Source organism: Lissotriton helveticus, chromosome 1_1 (assembly GCF_964261635.1).
Source record: "Lissotriton helveticus chromosome 1_1, aLisHel1.1, whole genome shotgun sequence".
In the NCBI taxonomy this organism is placed as follows: Eukaryota; Metazoa; Chordata; class Amphibia; order Caudata; family Salamandridae; genus Lissotriton; species Lissotriton helveticus.
In genome coordinates, this window is record NC_136057.1 from 2,074,715,037 (window position 1) to 2,074,740,528 (window position 25,492).

The window sequence follows — 25,492 nt, forward strand, 5'->3', positions numbered from 1 at the left end:
ATTCACTCCTATATGGTTACGTATCCATTCATTCTAGTACATATTTACTGCTGCATTCACTTACTCCTGCTCACTACTACATGCATGCGCTCATTCACTGCTGCATGCACTTACACATTCTCTCACTATTGCAATAGCTGACCGACATGCTGACTTTATGCTGCACTGATTCACTTCCATTCGCCCACTTTTTCATTCCTGTACTTGCTCGTTCACATTCACCCCACCACACCTATTAATTGTTGTATGCATTCTCTACATTCACACCATACACCCTTCATTCCCAGCCACAATCATTCACCATGTGCACTCCTGAATTCCCTGCTGCACTCATTAATGCCTGCGCACTCATTAATTCCAGCATCTATTCACATATGCTGACTAGCACATTTGTCCCGGTACTCCGCATTAAATTCACTTCAGCATGGTTCTTGAGGGTGCCATGTTCTGTGGCCCTGGGTGTTTCCGACACTGCTTTTCCAATTCCTGCCTGCCCTACAAAAACTTCTTCCATTTCATTAAACCAAAAGGTGCCCCTGCCCCGCCATGCCTCTCCTAGGCAAAAGGAAACATTTATTTTACTGCCGCCAAACAGCCTAGCAAGGAACTCCCATCTGCACCAAGGCTCTGAATTCTATGTCAGGAAGCGGAGGCGAGGATTATGCATATCCTTTCTCCATTTATTAGACAGCAAGTTAGAAGTACAAGAAAAAACAGCCATGAACTACATAGCCCATGAGGCTCAGCGGTAGTCATGGTAAACAGGCAACCAATCATAGTCCAGCCAAATGCATAAAGGAGATCCCACGTCATAGTCCTTCCTCTTTCTCCATTGCATTGTTTCTCCACAGCGCCCTTTGCGCGCTTGTGGTAGAAACGCGCAGGAGGCATTGCGCTTCGCTTTCTGGTGGTTCTGGCCTCCCCCCCTTCATTGACACCGCGTTTGCAGCGGTAGGACTGACGGGCTTTGCCCAAGTGTATTGCCATTGTTCTACTGTTTCTATTGGCATTGTATTTCAGCACTACTATTGTCTGGACATTTGGGTGCCTGTGTTGGGGGGAACCCACTTTACTTTCACTGGGTGTTGGTTTATGGGTGTCCATCCCTCTGTCACCATGCAGTCTTGTCAGGACCATGATTATACATCCAATGCAGGTGTTGTTGACCAGTCCCCATTAAGCCGCCCTCCTGCAGAGGTAGACAAGCTCCTCTCATCAGCAATTGCCCAGGCACTTACCCCTCTGCAGGACAGCGTAAATAAACTGTCTGCCCATGTTTTTAAATTTCACTCAGGTATACTGGGAGGGATGTATGACGTTACAACGCATACTTTTACCACGCATACCTTTACAACGCGGTTTTTACCACGCATACCATTACAACGCACAGCGCTTAGAGGTGCTGGATAGTGGTAAGTATAATTTTCTATTCCAACTCCAGTCCCCGTGGACACTAGGGAAGGTGTTGGATAGAAAATTAAACTTATTACCTATCCTAGAGCGCCCCCCAGCGCAATGCGTTGTAATGGTATGCGTGGTAATGCCTGCGTTGTAATGGTAGTGCGTTGTAAAAATTTCGTTGTAAACGTTACATACCTACTGGGAGACAGTGGGGCGGGCGCAAGTGGTATGCACTCTGTGGTACCATGTAAGGCCAAAAAGAGTGACGGGGGGCACCTGGAATGCTTCAGCAGGCTTGCTGAAGTATTTCATAAGAGTGCACGCACGCTTAGAAGCGCACCCTACTGGGAGGACGACTCACCTGGCTTTATTGGTGGCGAGGCCACCCAGGACCTTGACCCGGAGGAAGGGTTTCCCGAAGAGGGAGAGGGTGACGATGATGCGGTTTTAGATGATGACGACGAGTCCTCTGAGGACTTGGTGGAGTCTGAGTCTTGGCGCCCTAGGTCCACTTGCTCGGATGTTGTTGAGGCTGAACCGGTTCATCCGGAGATGTTTTAACCAAATTGTATATTTCGCCCTCGTTCCACTGAGTGGGTTCCAGACAAGATGACTGCGGACTATGTGGCCGCTAAGGTTCGACAACCCCTGTCTCAGGATGTGCGTTCTCGCCTGCGGTCTGAGTGCCCTCGCCCCACCCTCCCGAATGGTGTCGCAGCTACTCCTGAAATTGACCCTAAATTGTGTACTTTCTTTGCTAAATACATGAAAGACCTGAAGAAGGGTATTGATAGATCTTGGAGAGCGTGCCCGGATAAGCTCCTGGATGTGGTGGGCCCCCTTACCAAGATTATTGAGCTAGCTCAACGCTCTAGGTAGTCAGGTTAGCCGCTTCCCACTGACGACGTAGCGGAGTGGGCACAGAGGGCCATGTGCCTTTTAGGCAATGCCAACTGTGCACTATCTGCCGAGCGTCGTCGTTCCCTCCTTCTAAAAATTGACCCTAAGTTGGGGGAATTGTCCTCGTCTGAGGCGGGTTCTGTGGCTCAGGGCACTTTATTTGGTGATCACTTTGTGAAGGAGTTGGGCAAGTTTGTGGCTACTTTTTCGGCACTCGATAAAGCCCAAGCCTCAATGAAAAAGATTTTTCGAAAGAAGGTTTTTGCCGGGGCCGGCAGAGGCAGGGGTCGCTCTTCCGGTCGCCAGTTCCAACAAGGCTCCAATAGAGATCAAGGCAAGCGAAACAACGGATGGAATGAAGGGAGACAAGGCTCCTTCTACCCATCTCGTGGAGGCAGAGGCCATGGCAGAGGCCGTGGAGGAAACCAGTCCTCTTCAAAAGGATTCAACGGTAAGCATTCCTCTCCTCTCCCCGGTGCGTCTACGGGGGCAGGATTGCTCTGTTTATAGCAAACTGGTCAGCTCTCACTTCAGATTCATGGGTTCTGGAGACTGTTCAGGGGTTTCACATAGAATTCTACGGATCCCCCATTAAACTCACTCGTCCACACCCCTTGGTTTTTTCCGCCTCAGATCAGGCGCTCATAGACAGAGAGGTTCAGGATATGCTTTCAAAAGGCGCTATTCTTCCGTCACACCTTCATCCGACAGGTTTTCTCAGCAATATCTTCCTTGTCGAAAAGAAGAACAAAGGGTTCAGACCAGTCATCAACCTCCGTTCCTTCAACGAATGGTTGGTTTATCGTCGGGACAGGATTTCCCTTCGACAGTTGGCCAGAATTGTGGGATTACTGTCTTCGTCGATCTAAGCCATTTTTCCTGGGCCCCTTAATTACAGGGCACTCCAAAGACTGAAGGCTTTTCATCTCCGCAAAGGTCTCATTTACTCGGAACTGATCTCCCTTTCCACAGAGGCCAAATCGGAACTCCTTTGGTGGCTGGACCACATGGATGCCTGGAACGGGAGGGAGATTTTCGGCTCCCGTCCGGATCTGGTGATCGAATCGGATGCCAGTCGCCAGGGCTGGGGAACCTGCTGCGGCTCCCTCTCTGTGGGGGGCAGATGGACGGAGGAGGAGTTACACCTCCATATCAATTGCCTGGAACTCCTTGCGGGTTCCTTTGCTATTCGCTTGTTCAACTCGACCAAGGTCTCCTGTTGTGTCCTTCTCCGGATGGACAATACGACGGCTGTCCGTTATATCAATCGCCTGGGGGGCACTTATTCCAAAGTATTGGCGGACCTTGCCAAGGACTTTTGGAATTACTGCCTTCAATGTCACATCTCGGTGACGGCGGAGTATCTTCTGGGAGTTCTGAACATTGTTGCAGACTGGAACTCCAGGAACTTTCGGGATGCCAGCGATTGGAGACTGGATCCGACAGTTTTTTAACAGATCTCGGACCTTTGGGGCCGTCCTCTGGTGGACCTGTTTGCTTCCAGGTGGAACGCCCAGCTCCCACGGTTCTTCAGTTGGAAACTGGATCCGGGAGCGGAAGCGGTGGACACCTTCCTCCAAGATTGGTCAGTGTTCCCAGCTTATGCGTTTCACCCGTTTCTATTCATTCAGAGAGTTGCAGCCCAGGTCCACAGACAGCGGGCCTCTCTGATTTTGATCACTCCAATCTGGAAAGCTCAGATTTGGTTCCCATCCCTTCTGGACTGTCGTGTGACTGTCCTCTTCGGTTGACATCTTCCGACAACATTCTGACGGATCCTTTGGGTCATCCTCACCCTCTGGTTCTCCAAGGCCATCTACATCTCATGGCCTGGAGGATTTCAGGGGACGATGGTCTAACGGCTCACTTTCAAGAGAGGCTGAACTCCTCATTCAGCGGGCCTGGGCCCCGGGTACCAGCAAGCGATACCGATCAGCTTGGAACCGTTGGGTTCGTTGGTGTGTGGCGAAACACCTGGATCCCGTGGGCTCCCCTGTCACTGAGGTAGTTAATTTCCTTGCTGATCTTTTCCATAAGAATTTGGCATACTGTACCATTAATTCTTTCCGATCAGCGATTTCTGCTGGTCATTCCCTTGTGGATGGGTCTCCCGTTGGGGAACACCCTTGGGTTTGTAAACTATTGAAAGGAATTCATCTCTCCCGTCCCCCTGAGCCCCGCTATTCGGGCCTTTGGGACGTTAATGTGGTTCTGCGTCATCTTTTATCTTGGCAAGACAATGACTACCTGTCCCGTAAGGAGATTTCTGCTAAGTTGGCTATTCTCCTATGCCTTATATCCTGTAAGAGGGCTTCTGATGTTCGGGCTCTAGACATTTCTGCCAGAGTTTTTACGCCTGAAGGTGTTACCTTCATGGTTTCCAGGAGGACAAAATGTAATACCAGGTCAGTATCCTATCCTGCTTTTCCAGATTCACCTAAATTGTGTGTTGTCCGTTGCCTTAAGGCTTATGAGAACATGACTCTGGAGGTTCGCCCTCCTGGTGAGAGACAACTACTCATTGCCATCAAGAAACCTTTTTGAGCGGTTTCATCTCCCACCATTGCTCGATGGGTTAAATGGATCATGTCCGAGGCTGGCATTGATATCAGGAACTTTGGAGCTCACTCCACTAGAGGAGCCATGGCTTCCAAAGCTGTCCAAGTTGGCGGCAGATTGGAAGACATTATGAATGCAGCTGATTGGTCTTCTGATTCAACTTTTAAAAAGTTTTATTTCAGGCCAATTCACGAGGCCGCTTCTGTCGTTGTGAGTAAGCTTTGAACTTGCATAATCCTCGCCTCCGCTTCCTGACATAGAATGAGAAATTTCCTAGTTTGCACAAAGGAAAGTTTCAATTCTATTAAGGACGCGGAGGCGAGGATTATCCCTCCCTGGCTTCTTCTATCCTCCCTCCCTTGGGTTTGTCTGTATCAAGGACTCTTTCTTCGTATCAGAGGAGTATTGCTTTTATGTTATTATGATATATCTTCATCATTGATGTATTTTTCTTGTTGTCTTATATGACTTGCACCTTATTTCATGCTGTTTTGCTATGGTTTCCTCATTACCATGTTTGACTTGTTTATTCCAAATGATTCTGGACAAGATATTATTATGTTCTCTCTTACCCTAGGTTCCAATCAGAAAACGGACCAGAGGATAGAGGCCTTAACTTCCAGCAGCAGCAGAGAAAGAGGAAGGACTACGACGTGGGATCTCCTTTATGCATTTGGCTGGACTATGATTGGTTGCCTGGTTACCATGACTACCGCTGAGCCTCATGGGCTACGTAGTTCATGGCTGTTTTTTCTTGTACTTCTAACTTGCTGTCTAATAAATGGAGAAAGGATATGCATAATCCTCGCCTCCGCGTCCTTAATAGAATTGAAACTTTCCTTTGTGCAAACTAGGAAATTTCTCATTTCCTCCTCCCTGTTCCATTTTCAAGCCTTTTTTCCTTTCCACTACTTTCTTTTCTCCCTCCTCCTTCTCACCCTTCAAGCACATTCTTTTCTCGTTAATTTCTCCTTCCTTCTTCTTTCTTAATTTCTTTCTCATTTTATCCTTTCTTCCTTTTTCTTTATCTTTTCTTAATTACTTCTTCAGTCAGTCATATCTCCAATTTCTTTCCTTCTTTCGCTTAATTTTCAATATTTTCTCATATTTTTCTACCTTCAGTTGCCGTTGCATCCTTTCCCCCCTTATTTCTACATTTTTCTACTAAACAGGCAGACACAAATGCAGTTATCTTGCGGGCACTAGGGGCATAAGTTGAATGGTGTAGCAGGTGCAGTGGCACCAGGCCCAAATTTGTCAGAACTCCTCTAACCATAATATTGGTATTACATCAATGAATTCTACAATTTCCCTCTCATTTCATTTTTTAAAATGTTGCTATTACTTACCCGCACTATACCACAAGTAACACATAGTTGCCAACGGTCCCGTTTTAGCAGGGACAGTCTAGGCAAGTTGGAGACTGTCCGGGGTAATATTGTTGCAGAAACTGTTCCTCTTTATTACACACAGGTATGCAAACAAGAACTTTCTAACTACAGCAGCCCTGTGATGCAAAGTGTCCCAGGCCTTTTTTTCAAATGTTTGCAACTATGGTAATACACTGCCTTTTTGCACATTAACAAGTCATAAGTTTAACACGTTAACAGAATTTCTGTACCTTATATTGTACAACTCAGTAAGCTACAACTTACAAAAAAAAACGTATTTATTGTTAAACCGGTAGACAAAACCTAATGCATTTACCAGTGCTTGTTACTATACTTCGACCGCTGCATATGAGCGTGTCTTCGCGTCGAAATCGTTAGGCAAAGATATAGATTGAATATTCTTTTTCCTTCCTTATGCGTGATCCGGGGAGGCGAGGCTTGTTTAAGTGTTTTTTTTGTTGCGAGTTGCTCTCGTATTGGGATACTTTCCAAGGGAAGTTGAGCATGTTTTGAATTTCATATGAGGCAGCGCTGTAATGGTTGTTTCGGATTTTGCTCCTAGCAACGCTGCACAGCCCTAACGATGCTGACTGCCTCTGCGAGCTTCCGCAACATGACCCCGGAAAACCTAGGCTATACATAAAATCAGGTCGGTAGTGCCAGGTGAGAATTCCTCTGACCTTCCTCTGCACCGCTGTAGCCATCCGCCGCCAAAAGGTATCAGGTGTAGGCTCTGGTCACTAACACTTTATTACCTGTATTACCCTGTGTGTATCTTGCTCCTCCCTGCTGCAACTGCCACCTGTTGAATTCGCCGCCGACAGCCTGGGTGTCTACAGTTCACGAAATGCCCCTGACGATACTGTACTGGTCCCGTGCGGGATAGGCATGTGGGTTTGTGATTAAAGTCCTTTCATATTGCATGACAGGTTGGGATACTAGGTGTTAACGCACTAGCGCTGCTTCGGGCAAACTACACACATTCGTTAGTAAAAAGGATGTCTACTGCTTTAACCTACCCAAATATGAGTTCATTGGGTTGGTTTGAATTTGCGAAATTTGGACTGTAGCCACAGCCCGCTTATAGGTTAGCTGCCAATTTTTCATTTTGATTATCCTTTACATTTCTTTATTTACAGTGCGCTGATATATTCTGTATCACAGCGTGATTAGGTGTGACATTTCAGTGCTCGCGTGTGGCAATAGGAGTGACACGATATCAGGAAACAAAATATATTTAAGCCAATGTAATCGGGTTATGCAAAAAAAGCCCATTTTGATCATTGAGTGGGGAGATGCGCTTGCAATGGGTATGGGGTTTACCTTTGAATCCGGAAGCTGTCACCTCAGAGCAGCCTTCTTTGTGTCAAAACTCAGCAACTTGCCACCTCCAATCGCACTAGTCCTGCCCCCACTCAATCCTTATGTTTTGCACTTAATGATTACTTCATCGACAAGATTGCCAACATTAAAGCTAACATCCCCGCAGTCTGTCAACCCCGCGTTTCTCCTCCCCTTCCTTTGCCCTCTTCTTCTCTGGATCACTTTCCTTCTATCTCCATTGACAGATTCCTCCACTTGCTTTCTAAAGTCAAGTCCGGTTCTCCGGCTGACTGTGCTCCGGCCCGGATTCTTAAAGCTCTTTTTACTAGCTGCCCTGCCCCCCCCCCCCTCACTTTGCTCAACACTTCGTTGGCTCTCGGCTCTGTCCCTGTTTCTTTTAAAACCGCTATGGTTCTCCCTATTATTAAAAAACCTGGCCTGGACCCTTCTCTCCCCACCAATTTCAGGCCTATCTCTCTCCTTCCTTACTTGGGGAAGATTTTGGAAAGTCACGTAACATCTTGCCTGTCCTCGTATATCGAGGAAAACTGCCTTTTGGCCCCCCATCAGGCGGGCTTCCGTCCGGGCCACTCTACGGAGACTGTGATCACTGCTGTTCTGGACGAACTCAAGGGGAAAGCGGACATCAACCTTCCCCAAGCCCTGGTGCTTCTCGACTTGTCAGCTGCGTTCGACACGGTCGACCATGCCATTCTTCTCGACCGTGTCAGCGCAGCGGGCATCAGGGGAACAGCACTCTCCTGGCTAGCATCCTTCCTCCAAGGCAGGTCACAAGCCGTCCATCTTTCAGGCTTCTCCGCTCCCCCCCGCCCAGTCGTGTGCGGGGTGCCCCAAGGCTCTTCTCTTTCCCCCCTTCTCTTCAATCTCTATATCTATCCTCTTATTCTTTCTCTCCGCGAGCAGGGGGTCTCCGTGTACAACTACGCGGATGACCTCCAGCTCGTCTTTGATCTCTCCACTTCCTCGGATTCCCCTCTTTTTCTTAGCTCCACTTTAGTCTTTATCTCGGAATGGATGAGCACTAACCATCTCAAGCTCAACCCGGACAAGACGGAGCTTGTCCTCATGGGTGGGCCCTCCAATCTTTGGTCCCCGACTCACTGGCCCCTTTCCTTTGGCTCCCCCCCTTTACCGGTCTCCTCTGTTCGCACCTTGGGCATCAAGGTCAGTAATGACCTTACCATGCATGCCCAAGTTAGTTCCGTCGTTTCCTCCTGTTTCCTATCCCTCCGTCTTATCCGGAAAATATCCCGGTATTTCTCCACGGACGCCCTTAAATCCATAGTCATGGCCCTTATCACCTCCCGCCTTGACTATGGGAATGGCCTCTACGTGGGCATACCTGCCTTTGAAATTCGACGGTTACAGGCCATTCAAAATCAGGCAGCCCGTCTTATCTTCCACCTTCCCAAATCCTCCCACATCACGCCTGTACTCAAGTCCCTTCATTGGCTCCCTGTGCACTTTAGATCTTTTTTTAAATTGGCCTGCTTAGCTTTCCGGGCTTATACCCACTCCGCCCCCCTTTTTATTGCTTCCTTGATCACTCCCTACACTCCGGCTCGCACTCTCCGTTCTTCATCTCTCTCTCTTCTCCAAGTCCCCCGCTTCCGTAAATCCAGAACAGGGGGCACCCGTTTCTCGGTTCTTGCCCCCCAGTTCTGGAATAGTCTTCCTCTCTCTATTCGTTCTATTCCCACCTACCCCTCTTTTCGCAAAGCCCTGAAAACGTTTCTTTTTGCCCAGGCCTTCCCTTGTTAGCCCTCTCGGATGCTCTGTAGAGTCAGGTACTAGTTCTCAGCGCCAGGAAGCCGCTTGGCCACAGTGCGCTTTAGCAAGTCCCTTTTTTCATTTCATTTCATTTCATTAAAAAAACTTAGACCTTCCTCGAACGGACACCTGGTGAAGAGTTATGTGAATACTGAGGTGAGTTAGAAACCCTTGCACATAGCAGGTTTTTATTTCGTGTGTGGAAGCTTTTCAGTGTCCTAATCCATTGTTTGTTGTTTTCCATCGGACATGAGGTGTGATCGCTAATGCATTTGTTCGTGAGCTTGGGATGCGTGGATGTGGACTTTTTAGGTAGCTCATGAAAGCTCTAGAAATTTGTGTATCTTGCTCTGCTGATTATGTAGCTGAAAAAACCAAAGACAATTATTTGTGATTCAAAGCATGATGTAGGACATGAGTAGTTTTTTCGCTGAGATTTGTGACCATGCTATGTTTTATGATCACAGATCAATTTATGCAAATTGAAGTACTCATGGCAGTAAGTGTAATGTTGGCGCGCCAGAGCGTTGGGGCCTAGCAAGTGCGCGGCGCAGAAGGGACACCACACACTACTTGCACACTGTGGGGCGGAAGTCACGAGCGACCTCCGCCCATTTATTTATACTCTCTGGCCACACCTAGCCAGAGGTTGCTACAATGTGTGAATGCCCTTCCGGGCCAGGGGTCTCGGGGTGCCACTATACAGTAAAGACCGCTACATCCCATCCCAAATCAGTATTCAAAATGAACACATCAAAGTTAACACATGAAGTCTGTGCGTCTTTGGCACGGTCTTGGGTTTGGTCTCAGTTCGTACGTTTGGGACCGGACTCCACAACTCGCCTGAGGGCTGCTTGGCTGTCCGGTGGCGACATCGGTTGCGGTAGTCCCAACATCTGCAGGTGTCGGGGAGGGTAGGCCTACCGCAGTCAGACCATCCTCAACACCCAGTGATTGCTTTCGACGGCGTCTCTTCCATGTTATGCTGTCTAGGCGAACTCCAGTCGACGCTGGTGTCATGGACCCGTTTGAACCAGGATATGTTCTGGGTGATGACTTCAGTGCCTTTCTGGACCGTAATGGCGGTCCTGTTGGTTTTCAGCAGGGTCCATGCTTCAGGCTTGTACGTTGTAAGGAACTTCCCACCGCTGCAGCGATTTCTAATCAGGACAGTACAGTCTGGCAGGATGTTTCTCGGCTTAGCATACCTTTTCTTGCTAGCTTGCACATTGGTTGCTGTTCTTCGTGCCTGGGCTTTTGCGGGGTCATAAGGTTCTGGTGTCCATCCAGCAGCAGCGGGGAGCGTGTCTCGCCATGGTCCTGCTAGCATCAGCGACCAAGGTGACTGCTGGGTGGTACTGTGTGGGGTCCTCCGGTATTCTCATAGGAACCCGTGCATGGCTACTTCTGGGTCGGCCTGTTCAGAAACGCGATCCGCAGAACTTTATTGAGAGTCCTCATGAAGCATTCTACTTCTCCGTTGGCTTGGGGCCATTGCTGAGTGATTCAGTGATGGTGGATTCCTAGTGAGGTCAGCATGTCTATGAATTCTGTCCCTTGAAATGGGGGTCCATTGTCGGACTTGATCTGTTGCGGAAGCCCAAATAGCGAGAACGCTCTCTTGAGTACTGGCTGTAGGTGTACAAATGAGGTGGGCGCAAAAACTTCAACTATGGGATACTTTGTATAGCTATTAAATATTACTGTGATTGTTCGTCCATCTGGGAAACTCCCGAAATCTATACTTAGTCCTGTCCATGGAGCAGTGGCTGCTTCTTCTGTTATCACAGGGGCAGGATGTTTTTGGCTGCTCGTAAGCTGACACGGTCGACAATTGTTTAAGAGCGTGTCCACCGCTGCATCGAGCCCAGGGAACCACACTTTCACCCTCATGCGAGACTTCATTCGCATCGTTCCTTGGTGTCCTTCGTGAGCTAGGGCTGTGGCTCATTCCTGTAGGCTGGCGGGGATGACTATTCGAGATCCTTGTAATACGATTCTATCTGCGGTGGCACTCAGTCCATTGCACCCTCTCCAGAGTTTGTTCATCGTGTCTCTGTTGGACTCATTCCATCCATTCATCCCGTGTAGGAATTCTCCCCTGGACCTACTCCGGAGTGAATGCAACACCTTCGTTAGTACTGTGTTCATGCCGGTTTCAGCTTTGATCTCATCTAGGTTGATGGCTCGCGGACAGGCCCATTGAGACACCATGTCTATGTATTCTTCTGTCTTTGTTTCTTGTTCGCCACCATGTCCGTCTGTCTCTGGTGGGTGCCTCGACAGGAAATCTGCCGGATTCTTTTCTCCGGGTCGGTATACCACCTCCATTTGGTAGTGCTGCAGCTGTATGGCCCAGCGTTCGATTCTTGGCGGAGGGTGTGGTGCAGTGCCTCGGAACAACGGGATCAGGGGCTGGTGGTCGGTCACTACCCAGAACGGATGGCCGCTGACATATTGGTGGAAGTGGTTGCAGGCCCACTTGATGGCCAGCACCTCTCTCTCGATCTGAGAGTATCTGGACTCCATCGGTGTGAGTGCCTTGCTTGCAAAGGCAAGTGGGGTCCACTTTCCAGGTTCCGTCTCCTGGGTCAGGAGAGCCTCTAGTCCAACAGGACTTGGGTCCACGAGGAGTTCTGTCGCTCGCGTGGTGTCAAAGTATGCCATGGTAGTTCCTCTCAGCAGCGCTTCTTTGATCCTTTGGAAGGCACTCTCCTCTTCTTGACTCCACTTCCAGGTCATAGCTTTCTTGGTCAGGGCGCATAGAGGTTCCGCTAGTGTTGCCAGGTTTGGTTTGAACCTCCCACAATAGGTGGCCATTCCAAGGAAGCTTCTCGCTTCCCAAGCTGACATTGGTGCCGGGGATTGTTGTGTCACCTGCGATTTTCTCGGGTCTACTCTTACTCCCTCTTGGCTGAACACGTACCCAAAGAATTCAATAGACACCTGAAAGAACGAACACTTGTCTCGGTGGAGGGTGGCTCCGTGCTCCGCAAGACATTGAAGCGTGGTTCGGAGGTGGCGAGGGGGTTCTCCCATGGTTGTGAGGAGCCGGACGTGCGATGGAGATAGTGTGGACCTTGGGTTGAGTAGTTTATAGTGTTGACACCCCATCACATTCACGAGGCTCCAGTGTCTATTAGCGCGGTGATCTGGGATCCTGCAATGTCTATGGCACACAAGGGTTGTGGCCGCCTCTTCCGTTTGAGGTTGCTTGCGAATGACATCAGATAACACTCGCCTTCTTTGTTAGTCGATGAGTCTTCGAGGTAGTGCTTTTCCTGGTCACTCTTGGGTTTTCTGGCTCTTCCAGTGATAAATGTTTGGCCGCCCTTGACGGCGGCCGTCGTCCTCTGGCTTCTCGACTTCACGGGCCTCCTCTACATGCTATTGCGAAGTGGTTGGGTGTGTCACATTTGGAACCTGTTCACCCTTGCGCTGGGCATTCTTCCTGCAGATGTTCTTCCCTGCCGCAATATCCACAGCGAGAGCTTTGTACACTTCTTCCAGGTCACCGTCCTCGGGCGCCTCTGACCTGGGGCTTGGCTGCGTCTACACTCTGTCTTGATCGAAGCCAGCTTGTTCACCTAGTGAGTGATCGCAATGTCCATTGCCGTTGCCCAGGCATCGGATAGATCGTGTGACCTGGCCATAATGAGGATGTCTTCCAGGGTAATACCTGGCTGGGGTAGGATAAGGGTCCTGAGGTTCTTGTTTCAGCACCCTTGGAACACTTGAGCCCTCACCTCTTTGTTCTGGTCATCATCCGTGCTGGTGCTTGCCAGCTCACGCAAACATGCGTGAAACGCATCCATCGATTCTCCTCCCCCCTGCCGTGCCTGGCGCCGCTTAAACCTCTTGTAACCCAGGTTTATTTGAGGTTCAAAATGCGTGTTTAGGGCCCTGACCGCTGCATAGTGGTCCTTTCGTACTCCGGTGTTGGGAAGATGGGCGAATAGCTTGTAGATTTCATTGCCCACAAAGTGTAGTAGTAGGGGTAATTTTACCGCACCGCCTGTCTCCCGTGTCGAAGTAAAATAATTGTCTAGCCTGCTGATCCAGAGTGTCCATCTAGCAGACGTGGTGGCTGGGTCAATGAGTTCGCTGAACGGAGGTAGCGCATTGATCTGCGAGTGTTGTGACATCGGCTGTTTGGCTGGGAATCCTGCTTGTTGGGCGGGCGGCTGAGGTTGCGGTGCTGCTTGAGCCGCTGGGTTTGACATGCTTGCCTGTGTTGGGTACACTTTATGCTGTGCTTTTCTCTGTGCGTAGGTATGGTCTGAGGATGCTTGTGGAGGCTGGTGCCTTTTTGGTCCCCCGTGCCTGTTGGTACTGTGACTTTGTGCTGCTGCTTTCAGATTTACCCTGTGTTATTTCTCCAGGGACTCTCTCCTGATGCTCAGTGCAGGACTCTGAGAGTGGTCAGAATGAGGGAAACTGTCTTTGGGGCCAGTACCATGTGGCCTGTTGTCGCTAATGTCTTGGCATCGTGCTATTGGGGCTCGGCGTGGCTCAGATCATGTGTGCATCATCAACCAGATCTCTGCCGGCATGTAGGCACATGCGCGCACCGCTGTACCACCACGTGGGCTTCAACCGGGCTCAGATCGGGAGCAACAGCGATGGCAGCGCACATGGCGGGCTTGCAGGCAGACAGGCAGGCAAGTACCTAAGCTGCAACGGCGGTGGAGGCTTTTGCGTCGCGGGGTGAAGGTGCCCCTTTACGCCCGCGGTGTTACCCTTCACGACCCCTTTTTTTCTTCATTTCCCCCACGGCAAGGGAGCACTAGGCCAGTGTCCTCTTCGTCAGGCTACGACATCACTGGTCACTCCGCTGCGCCAATGGGCCAGGAGCAGGTACCAGGAGCCTGGTGGGGCATAGGATATTGCCGTCTAATGAACAATGAAGCGCCCATCCTCGTCGCCAGTGTAATGTTGGTGCGCCAGAGTGTTGGGGCCTAGCAAGGGCGTGGTGCAGAAATGGACACCACACACTACTTGCACATTGTGGGCCTGAAGTCACGAGCGGCCTCCGCCCGTTTATTTATACCCTTTGGCCACGCCTGGCCAGAGGTTGCTAAAATGAGTGAATGCCCTTCCGGGCAAGGGGTCTCGGTGTGCCACTCTCCAGTCAACTAGACTGCTAGGTGCTGACAGTCACTCTTATCAGTCTTACCCCACATCTCGCCAAAGAGTGTTCGAGCTGGTTCCAACCTAACTCCGGAGGCCTGGACTACTCTGAACATGCCCTGCACTTCTAGGATGTCAGATGGCTATCTTGGAGTAGAGTCATTCCAAGCACACAGAAAGTGCACTAGTTCAGTTTACAATCTGAATAGATAGCAAAATGTCAATAACAAAAGTATTTACCAAACAACTCCACCCCTACATCTAAGAACCACCCAAAGAATTGCAGGCAAACCCCAACATCAGAGCCATTCACAGTCATGTGACCAAGGATATAGGCAGAAAAGCATAGTTTGTTGGCACAACAAAATTATAACTTTCTAAGGCGCAAGGTTCTGGGCATTTATTAATAGCGTTCACCAATATAGGATGTTTGAAGAGATTTTTATATGAACGATAATCCTTTCCATATTAAATGATGTTTTAACCCAGTCTCCTTTGAGCTGTTGTCAACTAATCCCTTCAAATGAAATTATTTGGACTGGTTTACAATACAATATATTTCCTTTCATGTTTCCATCAATGCACCATTTATTGTCATGTTGGTCATTTTAGTTTTCTTTTTGTAAACATTTTTAATGTTGCATGATTGTTATATGGTCTAGCTTTGGAAATGATTTTCATTTATGTAAAAGAAGAGTGGTTATCCTTGTTCTAGTCCGAGTATAATGTAAGTATTGTCACTGAAGAAGTGTGTAATGTAAACACTGGTCAAGTTTATTAACCCCTTGACCGTGGTGAAAATTACGCTGCGGTGCGGGTGATTTATGGCATGGGCGTGGTTTGGACGGCCCCCGGCCGTCCTCCGCACGCGCCCACCGCGATGGCCGTCCGACACATGGAAGGGGTTAAATATTTTGCCCTTTAGTAAAAAGTATGTTATTCATTAAGCCACCCCTTTGATGGTTTATAACTTTCTAAAAGTGGCATTTTTTCAGAATGGTGATCTCAAATCTGACTTTAGAATTACAGAGGATTTTTAAATTACAATTCATTTGAGTGTAAACAGCATGCCTATATCTGCTCCTTATCAGAAGTCAGCACTTAAGACATTTAATAAGATAACCCAGTGTGTGTGTCAATGGGAGAGATAGGCCTCACAACAGGAAAGAACGACTTTAGCAGTTTTTCACAGGCAGGACATGTATAACTTAAGCACTGTTCACCCTGCCCTATGAGCTTTTCGGGCCTTCCTAAGGGGAACAATGCAAGTATTTAAAAACGGACAGATTAAAACTGTGCTACAAGTTGCAAAAGTGGTCCTGAGACATGTTTTACAGGGCTACTTCAATTTCCAAGTTCTCCACAGTTTGGATCAACAAGATTGACCACCAAAACCCTTAGATTTTATGGCTGATAGTATTTTGCCAACTGAAGATACACTGACGGCACCACCCTGTGCCCAAGGGAAGAAAGACCTAGCAAATGGGGATAATGGAGCAAGTCTGAGCATACTTAGCTGGAATGTGGCAGGTCTCCGATCCAAACTTGATAATACTGAATGGGTAAATTCAGTAAGGGAATACGATATCCTTATGTTCCAGGAAACTTGGGCTGCTGAAAACCTATATATCGAGCGTTTTCATTGTTATAGTGTCCTTTCAGAAACACCCAGGAAGGGGAGGCCATCGGGGGGGTTGGTTTTGGGATTTAATGTGGCAGCTGGGGGAAGTTTTAAAGTAATCCCAACGCATAGTCTAGACCTCCAAGCAGTACTGTTTAAAAGAGGTATCCAATTTTACTTATTACATTTTTACAATAACGACTTTGTCAGTTCCTAATAAAAGCTTTTTAAAGCTATTTGATTTTGTCTCAGACTTGGATAATCAATCTGTTCAAGGAGATTCTTTGGGTATTTTAGTAGGTGGTGACTTTAACGCCAAAATTCAAGGTCAAGGCTCTGATATGGATACAGCTCTCTGTGCGCAATCCTCGTTTACCAGAGGTAGAGAACTCTAAAGGTTGATTAAATCTTATAATCTATCCAATGTTATGGATCTAGTTGCAGGTTCCTATAGGACTAATCATCTGACATATAGGGGGAGTGGTTCCATAATAGATTATGTTTTTGTATGCCCTCTAATTGAAAAACTGGTGGCCTCTGCTGCAGTCATACCTTCCGACTATGTGGATCACAACCCCATTAAGGTAACATTAAATACAACCAGACGGCCCATCTCTCAGATTGAATGTGGGGCGGCAAACCTAATGGTTTCAACTGATAACCTAAGACTATGCTGGAAGGGGGCAGTCAATGCAGAAATCTTTAGGTCATTGGTAAAAAATAACATGCCTCTTATTGATTCCTGCCTTTCCCTTGAATCACCACCTGCGCAGATAATTGAGGATTTTGTGAAGATATGCCGGACTATTAAAACTATCATATCTAAAACTGCCAAAAAGGTGGTATCTGTCCCTAGTTGGTTCAATCATGATTGTTCTGAAGCAAATAGGAACATACGTAGGGCACTAACTACTACCCCGAGATGCCCCATCACGGTTAAACAGGCAAGAAATGATTATAAGGTGGTAACCAAGAATAGGAAAAATGAAGTTTTGAAGGAACGTTGGGACAAATTGTCCGATGCTGCTAACTCAAAAAACGGTAACTTCTTTTGGGCGGCAGTGAGGGAAGTGCGTTACATGGGCCAGTCAATGACGCCAATTAGTTGCAACATAACTGGCGATGCCTGGGTGGATCACTTCTAAACTATTTATTCTGTCCCATCCTCACCCGATTTAATCCCTACCATTGGTAATCTAACACCTATAGATATCGGCATCTCTGAAGTAACTGAAGCAATGAATCAAAGCCTAGGCAATAAAGTGCCTGGTCCCGATGGGCTGCCCATAGATTTAATTAAATGGAACCCGGCTTTTTGGGCCCCCCTGCTTCTGAATATTTTTAATAATCTGACTCTGGCAAAGATTCCTGATACATGGGCCAGAAGTATAATAGTTCCGATCTTTAAGAAGGGCGATAGGTCACTCCCGTGTAACTATTGCCCCATCTCCCTGATAGATAATACTCTTAAAATTTTAGGTAGAGTTCTTTATAATAAAATTGTAGATTGGACAGAAGCAAATAACATCTTAGATCCCTGTCAGCTGGGTTTTAGGAGCAAGGTAGGAACCAGGGAACAATGCCTTAACCTGAACCTAATCATTAGCAAATATGCCATTGCCAAGAAATCCCCGGTTTATATGGCCTTTATGGATTTGTCCACAGCCTTTGACCTAGTAAATAGGTCAAAGCTGTGGGCAATCCTTCTGGCCGGGGGTCTGGATGAAACCCTGGTTAACTTCCTGGCTTATTTGCACAGAGACCTTAAAGCCCAAGTAAGAATTGGGGCGGGAGGAGAGGTTTCAAGATCCATTAACATCGGGAGGGAGGTCAGACAAGGTTGCGTGTTGGCCCCCCTGCTTTTCATTATATATATTAACGGCCTGAATGCCTCCCTGAAATTGGCCACTCAAGATGTTCCATATATTAACAAAGTACCCATCCCTGTGCTGCTTTATGCTGACGATGCAGTTTTAATAGGTCGTACATCAAATTCACTACACCTTTGTCCAAAATGTTAATATTTTTATGAAAAATTTAGACTTGCAAGTTAATTAAAAAAATTTTTTTTAATGAGCAGTGGCCCGGGTAAACATTCTATATGCCCGATCATAATAGACGGCCATAAGATGACCGCGGTAAATTCTTTCGTATATTTGGGTTTGGCCTTTGCTGCGTACAGCTCCTGGAGTGAGCACTTAGCTCACGCCAGGAGCAAGTTCTCAAAGGCCACCAATTCGATCTTAAGCGTACCTCGCCCCAAGACTATGGGAGCAGTATTAGACGTAGAAAAGATTTACAAACTGCAGTGTATCCCGGTAGCCACATATGGCGCCGAGATATGGGGGACGGTCAACTGCTCTGGTATACAGCAGGAGGAGAATAAGTTTTGCAGGAAATTATTGAATGTTCCAATCTCAACCTCTCATTACATATGTCACAAAGAGCTCAATATTAATGTTATTACTGATTTTATTAGGGCCCGCCTGGCACTCATGTGGATTGCAGTATGGAAGAATGAAGCAGCCTCCTTGACACAGACAATTATTAAGGACTGTCTAGGTTGCGCTAAATGTCAAGAAATCCCATGGTTGAGTGGTGTGCTGAGTAGCTTGCACAGTATAAATATGGAAAGTATTTTTTGGGACCCTACACTCGCTATCCTAGTCACAAAAAAAGAAATGCGGAATGCTCTGTACTCCCTATATAAGATCGAGCGGGAGGTAGCAGAGGCCAGAAAAATAACTGTGCGCAACTACATGGACATTGAACGGTACAGTCATCCACTCCATATGTATTTGTCCTTACCAATGAGCCGATGGGAGATGTGCCTATTGTTCTGTTTAAGAGCCGGCACGGTTCGCTTCGCACTCTGCTTCCCACTTGGCCATAGTCTTAACTCAAATTCGAACTTGTGCCCTTGTGACGGGAGAAGTGAGCAAACTATTAAGCACTTTATATTTTTCTGCGAATACTATATTAAATATTTTAAACAGTTTTTATATCCTTATTCTAACAAAAGAAGACCAATCACTTTAGAGGCGGCATTTCGATCTATGTTAGCATTAGACAACGTGGACCTTATTTTTCGCATTAACACTTTTTTAAAATCGGTAGTAAGGGCGCGCAGAACTATAATTGATGCCTGAAATTTTATAAATAGTTTTATATTGTTTCTTCATTGTTCCTCTATTTTAACAATTTATCTGTACTGTCATGATGTATAGCTTCGCACAAAGTCACTTTGGAATTGTATAATGAATTTTAAAATATTTTAATACTCAATGGTCAATTTTTTAATATGTATTTGTCTTTGTGCTTTTATGGGTACCGCTGTATCCGAATAAAGTTGAACTGAACTGAACTGAGCTACTTTAATGGGTAGCACAATGAATGAGTGTTGGTCCTCACTAGTATCATTTAATTTACATGCCCTGGGTACATGTTGTACTATTTGCTACGGACTCATAAGTAAATTAAATGTGCTAATTAGGTGTAGTGCAAATTTACCATGTTTGAAGGGGCGAACACAAGCACTTTAGCAGTGGTGAAGTACACAGAGTCCTAAAGCCAACCAAAATGAATTTAGCAAACAGGAGGGGTGAAGGCAAAAGTGTTTGGGGGCCATACCAGGCTAAAGATGTTGGGTCTAAAAATTTCACTTTGGCTTTTGTATTGTGCCAATTTGAGTAATAAGTGGCCATTGAAGTATCTTTGAATTAATTAGTCCAAATCTTCATTCTTGGCCTTTTCATTTAATACCCCATGTATACACTTGCTGCTCATTAAGGCACATATCTTGGATGATTTGTGCTCATGGATTGTGTTATGATGTTGTTTACACCGTGGCTCCGCTCCTCGCGCCACGGTGGAGTGTTGGGGTCTGAAGGTTCTACAGCGAGAGGCGCACGCTGACCTGTCAGTGAAGAGTTGCTGGCTTAAGACGGCGGGTGCGCTGACGTTGTGTTGCTGTACTATAATAAATGCTTAAACCTATACTGTGTCTCCGCTTCATGTTGTAAGTCACAACAGATTGACAGAATTTGAGTTCAGTGCAGCAGTTTCCAGTTCCAGCCTTCTCTTGGAATGTTATGCATTCCCTAATTTTGCACTATGGAGTCTCCTTCTAGAATGAACTGGTGTTCAATCTATTTTCCTTGGTTCTCGTTGAATCACAAGAGATATTCTCTTAAATAGTTCAACGATTATTTTCCAATATCAAGAGATCCTTATCCAAATAGTTCTAGGATTTCTTTCCTTGTGAATAAGTTAATACTCCATTTAGCTCTCTTCGAGCCAGTGAAACAACCCTAAAAGTGTGTATAGGTTATAGATGCCACTTTGTTATTAAGCTTGTGGGTGGTGTTTTCCAGTGTGGAACTGGTCAGGGGAGATCCTTTTTTGGTTTCGATGAAGAGTAATTTAATCTAAATAAATGGGTCCAAGAATGCACCTTGTGTACCTGCTAATGCTTAAGTATGCCCAAAAAATATTTCCATAGCAGGAGGAGGGGTTAACCTACCAAGAAATATTGTAGGCACTCTGGGCTCTGTGTAGTGGTGTCTAAAGTGGGGAAAGAAGGGGGGGGACCAGTCAGCTGAAGTAGAGTCCTTCAGCCTCTGAGCTCTAGGTTGGGCCCCACTTAAAATTAGGTGTCTGTATTGTTGATTGTCACGATATGCGATTGTATCTTGAAAACCATGAGGTGTAACCAATATTTACTGATGACTGGGTACACATACCAGGAAGTCAAGCTTCTAGTGTGCTACTGGCTTGGACAAATTTGACTTGACTGTTTTTTCATACCCCAATGTCTCCTGACTACCTACAGCCATAAAGAAGATTGCAGTAACCATGGCTATCTGGTGAGTGTGGTCTCCCTGCTCACATGCCAAGATCAAGTTTTTTTCTCAAGACCTCCAAGACTGATGGAGAGATAAGAACAGGCACCCTACATTTATATAGCGTATCAAGGACGGTGAGGGTGGGAAGTATGGAGCTTCATCCTTTTCGATTGTTAAGATGCTGATCAGTTTGACACAGATGATGTTACTGGTTTTGGGACTGCTCCAAGGGGGTCTTTGTAGCTTTTGGGAAGCCTCAATCTGTGGAAATGATGCTTATGCATGTGCTTCATTCAGCGCTGGGGTGGGGAATGCTGCTACTACTCGAAAAGGAGTTTTCTGAAGGTCAGCAGGTCTTGGATCAGTTGTAGGTGGATGGGGAGGGTGTGATCCAGGTCTTAGCTGCTAGGTGGGAGAACGATCTGCCGCCGGAGGTCGCTCTTTGGAAGCGAGGACTGTGGCGAGCGCAAGGTCGGCGGAGCGGAGCTGGTGGGTGGGGGTGTAGAAGCTGAGTCATCTGTTGAGGTATGTTGGTCCGGTGTTGTGGAGTGCCTTGTGTGCGTGGGTGAGGAGCTTGAAGGTTATCCTCTTATTGATTGGGAGCCAGTGCAGGTCTCTCAAGGGGGGTGTGATGTGGCTGCGGGGAGGGATGTCGAGTATCAGGCGTGCAGAGGCATTCTAGATGCGTTGGAGCAGTCTCAGGAGTTTGGCTAAGGCTCCTGCGTAGAGGGCGTTTCCGTAGGCCAACCTGCTGCTGATGATGGCCTGGGTGACCGTTCTTGTTTCAGTGGAGATCCAGTTATAGACCCCGTGGAGCATGCGGAGGGTGTTGAAGCAGGAGGAGGAGACGGCGTTGACCTGTTTAGTCATGGAGAGGGTGGAGTCAAGGATGACCCCTAGGTTGAGTGCGTGGTCGCTGGGTGTTGGAGCGGTACCCAGTGTGGTCGGCCACCAGGAGTCGTCCCAGGCTGCAGGGGTGGATCCGAGGATGAGGACCTCCGTCTTGTCCGAGTTTAGCTTCAGTCGGCTGTTCCTAATCCATTCAGCGACGGCCTTCATTCCTTCGTGAAGGTTGGTTTTGGCTGTGTGGGGGTCCTTGGTGAGGGAAAGGATCAGCTGGGTGTCATCGGCGTAGGAGATGATGTTGAGGTCGTGCCGACGGGCAATGTGGGCGAGCGGTGCCATGTAGATGTTAAACAGATTTGGGCTGAGGGATGAGCCCTGGGGTACGCCGCAGATGATCTTGGTGGCTTCAGAGCAGAAGGGGGGAAGGTGGACGCTTGGTGTTCTGCCGGAGAGGAAGGAGGTGGTCCAGTCCAGGGCCTTCTCTTGGATCCCGGTGTTATGGAGGCATGTTCCTAGTGTGTGGTGGCAGACCGTGTCGAAGGCGGCTGACAGTTCCAGGAGGATGAGGGCCGTCGTTTCTCCGTTGTCCAGCAGGGACTTGATGTCATCGGTGGCGGCGATGAGGGCAGTCTCGGTGCTGTGGTTGCTGCGGAACACGGACTGGGAAGGGTCCAGGATGTTGTTCTCCTCGAGGTAGCGGGTCAGTTGTTCATTGACGGTCTTCTCGATGACCTTTGCTGGGAACGGGAGCAGGGAGATGGGCCGGAAGTTCGTGAGGTCCTTGGGGTCCGCCTTGGGTTTCTTGAGTAAGGCATTGATCTTGGTGTGCTTCCAGCTCTCCGGGAAGGTTGCTGTCTCGAAGGAGGTGTTGATGACTTTCCGGAGATGGGGTGCGATGGATGTGCTGGCTTTGTTGAAGATGTGGTGTGGGCATGGGTCTGACGGAGATCCGGAGTGGATGGTGTTCATGATTTTGATGGTGTCGTCGTCGTTGATGTTGGTCTAGGAGAGCAGGCGGTTGGTGCGAATGGTGGTCGTGGGGGCGGAGATCTCAGTGGTTGTCGGGGCGGTCTTGGCGTTTAATCTGTCGTGGATGTCTGCGATCTTGCAGTGGAAGAAGGTGGCAAGTCGCACAGGTCTTGCGAGGGTGGGACATCGTTGGTGTTGGAGCTGGGGTTGTAGAGTTCCTTCACAAAGTTGAAGAGCTCTTTGCTGTTGTGTGCGTTGTTGTCTAGGCGGTTTTTGAAGGAGGCCCTTTTCGCGGATCTGATGAGGCGATGGTGTCTGCGGGTGGCGTTCTTGTGGACTGCGTGGCTGTCCGGTGTTCGTTCACGGAGCCCGATCTTCTCCAGCTTTCGGCAGGTGTGCTTGGAGGCCCGGAGGTCTTCAGTGAATCAGCTGGCTTTCTTGTTGGTGTGACTGTTGGAGGGTTTCTTGACCGGGGCGAGGGTGTTGGCGCAGTTGTTGATCCACTGTCTGAGGTTGGGGGCAGCAGTGTCTGGGTCGGTGGGGTCGGCGGGTGGGTTCTGGGCGAGTGTGGTGGTTAGGGAAGAGGTGTGGCGCCGCGGCCAGGGCGACTGACTCCGGAATATGGGGATCACGGTTCGATCCCCGGCACCGGCGGCAGATTAGCCCAGCACCATGTGACTCTGGGCAATAGCTTGCTTAATCTACCCGACGGCCCCCAGCGCCTAGAGACCCTAACGGGTGATTGTGCGCTTTACAAATGTGGATATTATTATTATTATTATTAGCTGGTCTTCGGTGACTTTGCTCCAGCAGCGGCGAGGCATCTGTTGGGTGCGGTGGTGCGTGGTGGGTTTCTTGAAGGTGAAGTGGATGCACCGATGGTGGGTCCAGTGCAGTTCGGTGGTGTGGTTGAAGGTGACATGGGGGCTTGCGGAGAAGATGGGGTCAAGCGTGTGACCGGCGGAGTGGGTGGGTGTTGTGACGAGTTGTCTGAGTCCGAGGTTGGCTAGGTTGTCGATCAGGGTGGTGGAGTTGGTCTCGTTGTTGTTCTCGAGGTGGAAGTTCAGATCCCCGAGGAGGATGTAGTCCATGGAGGAGAGGGCGTGTGTGCTGACGAAGTCGGCGATGGAGTCGCTGAACTGTGGTCGGGGTCCGGGGGGTCTGTAGATGAGGGTTCCTCTGCGGGTGGTGTTTGGGTCGGTGTGGATCTGGAAGTGCAGGTGTTTGGCGGTGCTGAGGATGTCGTTGGTGTTGGTTGAGACTATGAGAGTGTTCCTGTGGACGATGGTGATTCCTCCTCCTGCTCCGTTGGTGCGGTCCCTGCGGGTGATCTTGTAGCCTTCTGGGACGGCTATGGCTATGTCGGGTGCCGAGGCGGGGTTCAGCCAGGTATCCGTCAGAAAGGCGACGTCTGGGGTGGTTGAGTCGAGTAGGTCGCAGAGTTCAACGGCATGTTTGCGGGCGGAACGGGTGTTTAGAAGGATGCATCTGAGGTGGTTGGGTTCTTTCCTGGTCGGCAGCATGGTGGGGCGGATGCTTGTGAAGCTGCAGTTCCAGCAGGTGAAAGCTCTGTGGGTGTGCTTCGGGGCGGCCAGGAAGCAGGTGTGTGATTTTCCGGTGTTGAGTGCGTGGAGGGTTCTGGCATCGTAGCGGTGTCGGGCTTCGTGGCGTTCGCGGGGTCCAGGGGTCCTGGCGCTGGGCGCGGTCCAGGCGTGGACGGGCGCAGACGGGCTTGCCTAGGCGCGCCCGCTGCGCGGCCTCCATATGAGGGGATGTGGGAGGGAGGAGCAGCTGGGAGGCAGGAGCGGGGCGGCAAATGGGATTGCAGGGGGGTGTTGCGCAGGGACGCAGCGGCGGGAAAAACAGGCGGGGCCGCAGGAGAACTGGGCACAGGAAGGAAAAACTAGTTTAGGTAAGAAAACAAGTACAGGCACAGAGGAATGAAAACAAGTCTGGGCAAGAAAGCAAGTACAGGCACGGGAATAAAAACAAGTCTGGGCAAGAAAGCAAGTTAGGCACGGGGGGAAAATACAAGATTAGGCAAAAACAATGCAGGCAGAGCCGTGTAGCAGCGTGGGGAGCGACCTGCCTACGAGCAGCTTCAGGGTCAACTTGTTCAACAGTTTTCACCAACTCCTCTCCAATCTTTACCCACAGTAGAAAAGATTGCAAATTTACTCCCGATAAGGATAGAAATAAAACTTTCTCCAGGGTAGTTAAATTCAAAATCTTTATTCAGTCTAATTAAAAATAGACCATAAAATATAATGCATATCCATAATATCTGAGGTTTATGCACAGATTTACATTGAAATAAAAACAATTAAAATGTAGTTATGTTAATGTGCTTTAAGTCACCAGATTTCATCCTTTGATCAAGATTGCAATTAAAATTTAAATCATCACTGCATTCGCAATGGAAGTGGGAGAGAATTCGGAGGCGGAGTCCAAGATGGCGGAGTGAGGACTCTGCAGGCGGCAGGACCGTGAGTTCTCTCCCTCCACTCCGATGCCGACAGTGACTACAGTCACCCCGTGAGATTTTGCAAGAACCGTAAGAAAACGGAGACGGTTGATAAACGCCGGGGTGGTGATTTTCGAACTACTAATGCGGCAGGCTGAGAGCCACGAGTCAGTACGGAGCCGGTGAAAAAAAAAAAAACGTCTGGAAACGGAGCTAACTGAAACAAGCTAATAAGCAAACGGAGAAGCGGGGA

The 25,492-nt window shown here is 48.4% G+C and overlaps 1 protein-coding gene across 14 annotated transcripts in view; it reads left to right on the forward strand.

Moving 5' to 3' along the window:
* Window positions 1–6,726: 6,726 nt before the first annotated feature.
* Window positions 6,727–25,492, forward strand: part of ODF2L (outer dense fiber of sperm tails 2 like) — a 362,023-nt gene continuing 343,257 nt past the window's right edge. For 8 of the 14 annotated variants that reach the window (XM_078645355.1, XM_078645439.1, XM_078645392.1 and 5 more), the window contains exon 1: window positions 6,780–6,914. The gene's annotated coding sequence lies outside the window, so the exon portion shown is untranslated. Of the gene's footprint in view, window positions 6,915–25,492 lie in introns of all 14 variants that reach the window. The other 6 variants (XM_078645363.1, XM_078645402.1, XM_078645461.1 and 3 more) reach the window with 5 other exon arrangements.